The following is an 8,228-nucleotide window of genomic DNA, read 5'->3' on the forward strand; positions in this document are numbered from 1 at the left end:
AACTTATATCAAATTTTCTCGAAACACTCATCGAACCCTCTTTAAATTTTATTCAATTTTCTCTCCAAACCCCTTTCTATATTTCAACAAATTTTTCTGATTCATTCTAAACTTTCTGCACTAGCTCCAAATCATTCTCAACACTAACTCAAAAGTATATTCAATATCACTTCAATTCATATTCCAAAGTAAGTCCAAAATTGGTCTGTGCCATTTTAAGGTTATAGCTACATGAAAAGCAGAATAGATCAAAACAAAAGTTTTGAGACAGAGTAGGAAGCTGATTAGAGATGCACAATACTGACGTTAAATCAGGTTTCGCTGTAAAGTAGCATAAATTATTTTCTTTTTTTCCTTTCGCATAAAGTATAAAAAGTGCGCATGGTAAAATCTCTAAGTTGCTGTAATTGAAATCTTTCTACTACTTTTAGAATCTGTTAATGGTTATAGCAGAAGGCTACTCTGTTCTTTTGGTTATTATCTCTCTTTCGTTGCCGTAAGCTTAATACATCCTACTTGTAATAATGGCAGAAGTATACTATATATGATTGGGATATAACTAAAATAACGCATTTTCTTCCGCAAAATAGCTAAAATAGAAAACGCGTATTTTATGCCAGTAGGCTTACATCTTTCAAACACTGTATCCACCAAAGAAATAGCAACAATAAAGCCATCTAGTGATTACATACATCTGTTTAACACCAGTCTGTGATGTGATAATAACTAGGATTGTTAAGTGTTTAAATTCACACAAAGTGCTAAATTGGCTACATATATATGACGGAGCACTTGAAACTGGTGTTCTAAAGATAGATAAATACTACAAACACACACACATATATATAGGTAAATAAATGGATTTCATTTTTATTTTGAAGTATATATATATATACATACTATCTACCTATTATAGTTATCTAAGATACTAGAAATAAACAATCATCTAACATGATACGTATGATAATAAAAAAACGTTCATTGTTTATAGAAACTAAAACATTTAGTAAAACTCAAAAACAAAATACTTGCATTTGTTTACATTGTATTTACATACATCATTTGTTTCTAACTTTACTTAGGACTTTTCTCGAAAAAAACTGCTCATATATAGGAATGATTGAAGTTGAAAATAAACTGAAACGGACGTAAACCTTAGACTGCAGAATAATTATATGTACTTACTGTTTATTGTAAGAATTAGCAAGAAGACAACTGATTAATCAGTAATAACATCTTATGAAGTAAAAATTTTGCCTCTTATATTGTTTGATTTCTTTTGCTTTAATGCAAAGCTTCACGATGGACGATTATCTGTGTTATGTCACTGCTGGGATAAAACATTTAATTATAGAGTTATAAGCCTTGAAGTTTTCCGCTGAGTCATCGAGTGACTTCTCATACTCCTAATACAACTTAAACTGGTGTACAATATCATTACTAATCGAAATAGTGTTTTAGTGATAAGAAATTTTTCATCTATTGTGAAACTTCTCCAAAACAGTTTTATATTTTTCAATGTCTATTTGTAAATCCTAAACTAGATTATCACAAGTGTGATATTCGATTGGACTTCAGTAACGGAAGGTGGGAGTAACAGGTATGGAGCTACCCTACATTTGACTTCCTACTGACTCTGTACTTGAAAAAATAAGTACCTAAGCTAACAATTAGTCGATGGTTTCTTGTTGTTAAACACAAAGTTACACAACTGACTGTTTGTACTCTGCCTATCACGGGTATTGAAACTTAATTGTTAGCGATGTAAACTAGAAGACTATTAGTCGAAGAAATAAATTTAGGTAACCATTACGTAAATTATTGTTATTTGTTTACATCTAGAGGTTGATTTAATTATTGGTAAAAAATTACAAATAATTAGCTTTGATTTACACTGCAGACCAATGGAAAACTGAAGGAAAAAAAATATTCTTAAGATATTTTAAAATAAATCTTAATTAATTTATTAATTTATTTTACTATAAATACGAATAACATTTCAATGGTAATATTGTGTGAAATTCAATAACATCTGCTCAAAATTCTTTTAAACCAATTGTCAAAAGTTAAAGAAAGTGAATGATGTTAGAAGTTACTTTTTTCACGAATTTGTATGGTGTTTCCAGTGAATCGTGAATGAAGGAAGATAAAAGCTACTAACTTCGTGTAATAGTGCTTATCGTGGATGAAGTTGTAAGTTTTAGCGTAATTAAAACTATGTAATGATTAAAGAAATTACCATATAATTGGTTTTATTTGGATATATCCAAAAACAAAGCTTATACCTTTTCTTAAAGACAATAATCTTACTTAAATAATATATATATTTACAAAAGAAAAAAAATATTTGTGGTATATATATATACTTTTAAAGCGATTTATAATTAAGGCGAGAATTAAAATTAATCACATTTACTTTTATTTTATTGCTGCGTGATGCTCTTTAAATGCTATTACAGTAAACTTTAAATATGGTAAGTACTGTATGTTTTCTAATGACTAACTTAGTAAGTAATCACAATAGATATTAGTTTTTAAATGTTTTCTAGAAGTAAATGTAAATACATTGTTTTAGTTTTAAGATATTCTTTGGCTAAATGTTGTCGAACCAATATGAGGGAACATTGCAAAAAAAAAAAATGCGCTCTGCATTGGGGGTCTCGATGTGTTATAATGGTGACGATCAAATCCTGCTATTGGGTTAGACAATGATAGCCAAAGCAATGGCCAGGTGATTAGGGCGCTTGACTCGAAAGCTGAGAGCCGCGGTTTCGCATTCCCGTCCCACCAGACATGCTCGCCCTTGCAACTGTGGGGGCGTTATAATGTAGCGGTCAATCCTACTATTCGTTGGCAAAAGAGTAGCCCAAGAGTTGGCGGTGGATGGTGATGACTAGCTGTCTTCCCTCTAGTATTTCGCTGCTAAATTAGGGACGGCTAGCGCAAATGACCCTCGTGTAGCTTTGCGCGAAATTCACAACAAAACAAATCAATTCCTTCCCTCTAGTTTCCAAGTTAAAAATTAGTGACGGCTAGCGTAGATAGTCTATGAGTAACTTCGTGCGTATACTCGAAACAATCAAACAAAAGGAAATGTTATATCTGTAAATGTTTATTATCTTAGCATTAGTTGCTTATAACGCACCCCACAGCTGAAAGGGCGAGCATGTTTGGTGGGACGAGGATTCGAAACCGCGACTCTAAGTTTGTTTGCAATCTGTGGATGATATTGGGATCATATTTTAGGTAACGGTTATTGGATAATGTTGTGGTCATATTTTAACAGTCTGCTCAATTAACTAGTCAGAAGTTGATAACGATTTCAATAACAAACTATTATAATCTACCTACCAATGGGGTTATAGTAGAGTATTACGATCTTTCTGCCTATAACAGACTCTTACGATCTTCCTACCTACCCGTGATTTCTATAACACAATCTTACGATCTGTTTAACCCTAATTTCTATAATCTTTTTATAATCTTCCTTTCTATGATTTCTATAACAGACTCTTACGATCTACCTACCTACCCGTGATTTCTATAACACAATCTTACGATCTGTTTAACCTTAATTTCTATAATCTTTTTGTAATCTTCCTTTCTATGATTTCTATAACAGACTCTTGCGATCTACCTACCCGTGATTTCTATAACAGACTCTATACGATTTACCTACCTGTAATTTTATGAAAGGCTCTTATGATATTCCTAACTATTATGTGTATAACATACTATTATGATCTGCTCATCTATAATCTCTATAACAGACTGTTATTATCTACCTACCTATGGTTTCTATAATAGAGTTTTAAGATCAAACTACCTGTAGTTTTTAAAACAAACTGTTATTATCTACTTACCTATGGTTTCTATAATAGAATCTTATAATCCAGCTAGCTGTAGTTTTATAATAGACTGTTATTATTTACCTACCTATGGTTTCTACAATATAGTCTTATGACCTTCCTACGTATCTAAAGGGGCGTGGCATGGCACATTGATTAGCGCGTCAGACTGAATCCGAAGATTTATGGTTCTGGTCCTGTTGTCGCAAACTCCAACTCCTCACTTCGCAGCCTTGGGTGTGTTATAAGAGTGACTATCAGATTTAGTCGTGGATACTGTTAACTAGTTACGTTTCCTCAAGCCTATCAGTTCAAAATTAGGAGCGGCTAGCCCCTGTGTAGTTTTGAATGAATATCAGAAACAAAACCAAAACCTATCTACAGAAGCAATTTTTGTATTATGTATTTATAACATCGGTGTAAAAGATATCCTAATGTTTCTCTTTTTTATTTGTCAAAGCATTATAAGCAAGAAAACAAGAAGTTTACTATTAATACACTATCTGGGATTTCTAAACTTTAGAATCTACTTAAATTACTTAAGTGATGATAAATTGTTCCTTATACTTGTTTATTTTACTTCTCAGAACTGCGCAAGAAAGTTAGAGCGTCGGCGTTATCCACTCAGACGGAATGATGAAAAGGCGCACTGAACTTATGAAAGGAGAATAAGCCATCTTTCCATTGAAATCCTGATGAGTCCTTTCACTGAGTGTGGCATTAGAATTACAAAACAACTGAAAGCCAACTTGGGACATCCTCTAGAATAAAAGTGTTGTCAGTCTTCCAAAAACTAATGGAGTCCATTACATGAATCCTACAAAGTATTTTCTATTGCAGTATAATAAAGAGTGAAAAAAAATAAAAGTTGTAAAATAATAAATTGAAGGGGCTTCAGTTATATAATTTGATGTTGTGTTTTTATATACGTTGTAAAACAATGTCAATGAATAATTTAATGCGCTCACGTCTAGCATAATCATAAGCTGTTTCTGCATAATTAGAAGTAACGAATCCATGCCTATTCGACATCATGCATCAAGTTGATATGTTGTTAACAATAAAAGGAAATGCATAGAATGCTTAGCTGTACTGTACGCCTGAGAATAGTAACACAAATTTTTATTATACTCTCTACTGAACGTGGTCCTATCAAAAATTAACATCTAACCAATTTCCTCGATACTGGTTCTATATTCTCTGGGAACTTGACCTTCCAGATGACCTTGCAAAATGATGATCATTTGTCTCTTGGCTGATGCTATATGAATATGCCAATTTGGTCGTTCTGCAAATTCATGCTCTAATTTTGTTATTTCAACTTTACATGCTTAGAGTTGGCAATAATGATGTTGGACATCTGCTAAAAACGACAACATTTTGTTTTTACTCTGTAAGTAAAAAGCGAGTGTAAAACGAAACCACGTTTTTATCATTTTAAACTGAGATCGTATTAAAGTTGTCTTCAGGGTATGGGTGATAACGGAATAATCATAGGCCTTGTTAGTATTGTAAAATCCTATTGTATTCGTTTGCAACTTAGCCATACAATGCAGAAATTTCACCTCGCAGAATTGGTGCAATACGTTCTCCTGTTGTCAACTAGAATTTACCTTTACTGTGCACCTTAAGCTGGAAATTTCCTGTTATAAGAAAACCTATGGAAACTATAAATTTCCAGACGCGAAACTTCTATTTTTTTACATTTTCTGTCCATTTTGAAAAATCCTTATAAATTCGTGTTGCAATTTGTTTTCCTGTCACTAATGCGCCAGGGGAGCAGCAAGTGCACTCGTTCCTTATGTTTCTTTACAAGACAACATATATATGAATTATTTGTGATTGGGATGTGTGTAACTTATTAGCAGTTCTTAATCCGACGGAAGAGGGAAAGAGAGGTGGGTGGCGATAAGCCTGCAAAGTTTGGCAATGGTAGCAGCAATTCGACTTGTAGTGGGATGATGTATATGTGTTTTCCTCTTCTTTGCTATTTCGCTATATGGATATGCTTCTTTGGATTGTTTGTTTGTTTGTTTTGAATTTCGCGCAAAGCTACACGAGGGCCATTTCCGCTAGCCGTCCCTAATTTAGCAGTGTAAGACTAGAGGGAAGGCAGCTAGTCGTCACCACCCACCGCCAATTCTTGGGCTTCTCTTTTTCCAACGAATAGTGGGATTGACCGTTACATTATAACGCCCCCACGGGTGAAAGGGCGAGCATGTTTGGTGGGACAGGGATTCGAACCCGCGACCCGCAGATTCCGAGTCGAGCTCCCTAACCACCTGGCCATGCCGGGCCCACTTTTTTGGAGAGGGTGGGGAAATATTCTTCCTGTTATAAATCTTCCCGTGACGACATTCTACTGTCGAATTCAAATGGTTAGGAATTTCTCGCAAATCAAATACATAGATGCTAAACATGGTTTCCTTGGCTCCGCAACTAATTAGAATATATAAATTAATATTAACATTCCATTGTTTCTCTCGTAGAATTTTAAGAGGGCGTACATTTATTTGTACAGATTGTGTAATAAAAAAAAACGATGATGACGTCAAAGCACTAACGTAAATGTTTTTTACCAACTTTTATGAATTATCTCTCATGAGAAAGGGAAGACTTTAGTTAAAAAGTTATATATATAAAACCATGATGAAAGAAGAATCATGTCCATGCTTGTCCAACGCAGAACTTACTTTATACACGTAGTTTATAAAAATATGCTGAACACACTTACTTAAATGCAAGCATACAATTTTGAAATACGGTAAAAAAATAAAAAAAAACAGAATACACATTGTAAGTTGTAAGAGCCAGTTTTTAATTTTAGGAAAACTTAATAAAATAAACTTTGCCCTCATTCCTCAATGTATTTATTAGCCGCAAGCATTATTTCTAATCTATGAGCGTTTCGTTAAAAGACAACAATATAAAACAAGTGCAAGAATTCAGCATGTCACAAGTATAAAACGTACAACAGATGGCGCCTTACACCAACTAAATAATTACATCTATAGATATGAGTAACGTTACGAAAACTTCATGTAAAATCAAACATTAGTTACACATAAATACGACAATACCGAACATTAGAAAATATAGAAATGTAAATTTGAAAGATCAGGAACGAATTGTTAAAAGTAAATATAATCAATTCATGGCACAATGCATATAAAATAACTAAGACAAAATACCAAGAGAATTTTATTCCAGAACTAACTGATGTGTTTTCTATCATAGACACGATCCAAGTCATGTTTTGGTCCAGAATTTCTTGTTTTAATGTTCATGCCTACCTTTATACTAGTTTTTGTGGTGTTTGATTAATTTTATCCCATTGAACTTCTTCCTTGCGTTCAATATATACATACATAGTGGGCGTAGCTCCAAGACACATCTTATTATGAACAAGCATTAGCTAGAATGATAAATTATATAATTATTCGGTCTTTTCTACGTTAGGTGTCGTTTTGACCTTAAAGTAGAGCTTTCATTCTTCAGCGTGGCAAAATTGCTTCTTGAAAAGTTCCATTACTTAGATTTTTTGGTATTTTTCTTCCCTCTGCAACCTATTTTTATCTCGGTCCAACTTCTTTTCCAAATAGTTTAGGTTCTCCGTCAAGAGAATGACCAACAACAGAAGTAGCTGATTGTATTGATTCAACGTGTCAAGGGAATTACATTGACCCTTTACGACACTACTGCAGTAATACCTCTCCTCCAGCTGTCAAACAGCCAAAAACAACAACACGTGTTGATAATGGAAAGAAACATTCTATCGTTCTTAATAACCTAGATTTTTTTCTTTTTACTGAAAGTCCTTAATAACGTTTATTTTAACTGACAGAATATAAATTACTAAATTACTAACTATGAGGTACCATCAAAGCCTCTCACAAAGTATTCTATCTAAATCTTGATAACGATAATTTCAATAAATAGATATTACTTTGGCTTGAGGACACATTAACAAACTCGTTGACTTTTTTTCGAAAGCCTCAACATTATGGGAATCCACCGGACGCAGACGCAACATTTCAAAAGCAAATCGTTAATGCAAAGCTAGACAACGGGCTATCTGCACCTTGCCCATCGCGGGATATCGACTCTAGATTTTAGCTTTTAAATCCGTTAATGTATCGCTGGCCCACCGTGCGAGACAAAAATTGGATAGTTAATAAAAATACGTCTTTTTCAAATTAGCGTTTTGCAGTTCCGAATTAGTAGATATTTTGAGAAATATTAGGTCGTCAAGAAATTAATGTCGCTTTTTTTTGTGAATGAAAAAACCCGAACAACTTATATATCAAAACAAAACATTTATTAAATGAAATAGTATCCATTCTTATCGGTGATGCTTTTCCATCTTACAATCAGGTTGTT

At 33.4% G+C, this 8,228-nt stretch overlaps 1 long non-coding RNA gene across 1 annotated transcript in view; it reads right to left on the reverse strand.

Annotated features, from left to right (window-relative positions):
- Nucleotides 1-1,126: 1,126 nt before the first annotated feature.
- LOC111086133 overlaps nucleotides 1,127-8,228 on the reverse strand; it is a 23,333-nt gene continuing 16,231 nt past the window's right edge. Inside the window, exon 3 of the long non-coding RNA XR_002610896.1 lies at nucleotides 1,127-1,137. This is a non-coding gene — a long non-coding RNA (uncharacterized LOC111086133). The remainder of the gene's footprint in view (nucleotides 1,138-8,228) is intronic.

This window comes from Limulus polyphemus, unplaced genomic scaffold (assembly GCF_000517525.1).
Source record: "Limulus polyphemus unplaced genomic scaffold, Limulus_polyphemus-2.1.2 Scaffold871, whole genome shotgun sequence".
Taxonomy (NCBI): Eukaryota; Metazoa; Arthropoda; class Merostomata; order Xiphosura; family Limulidae; genus Limulus; species Limulus polyphemus.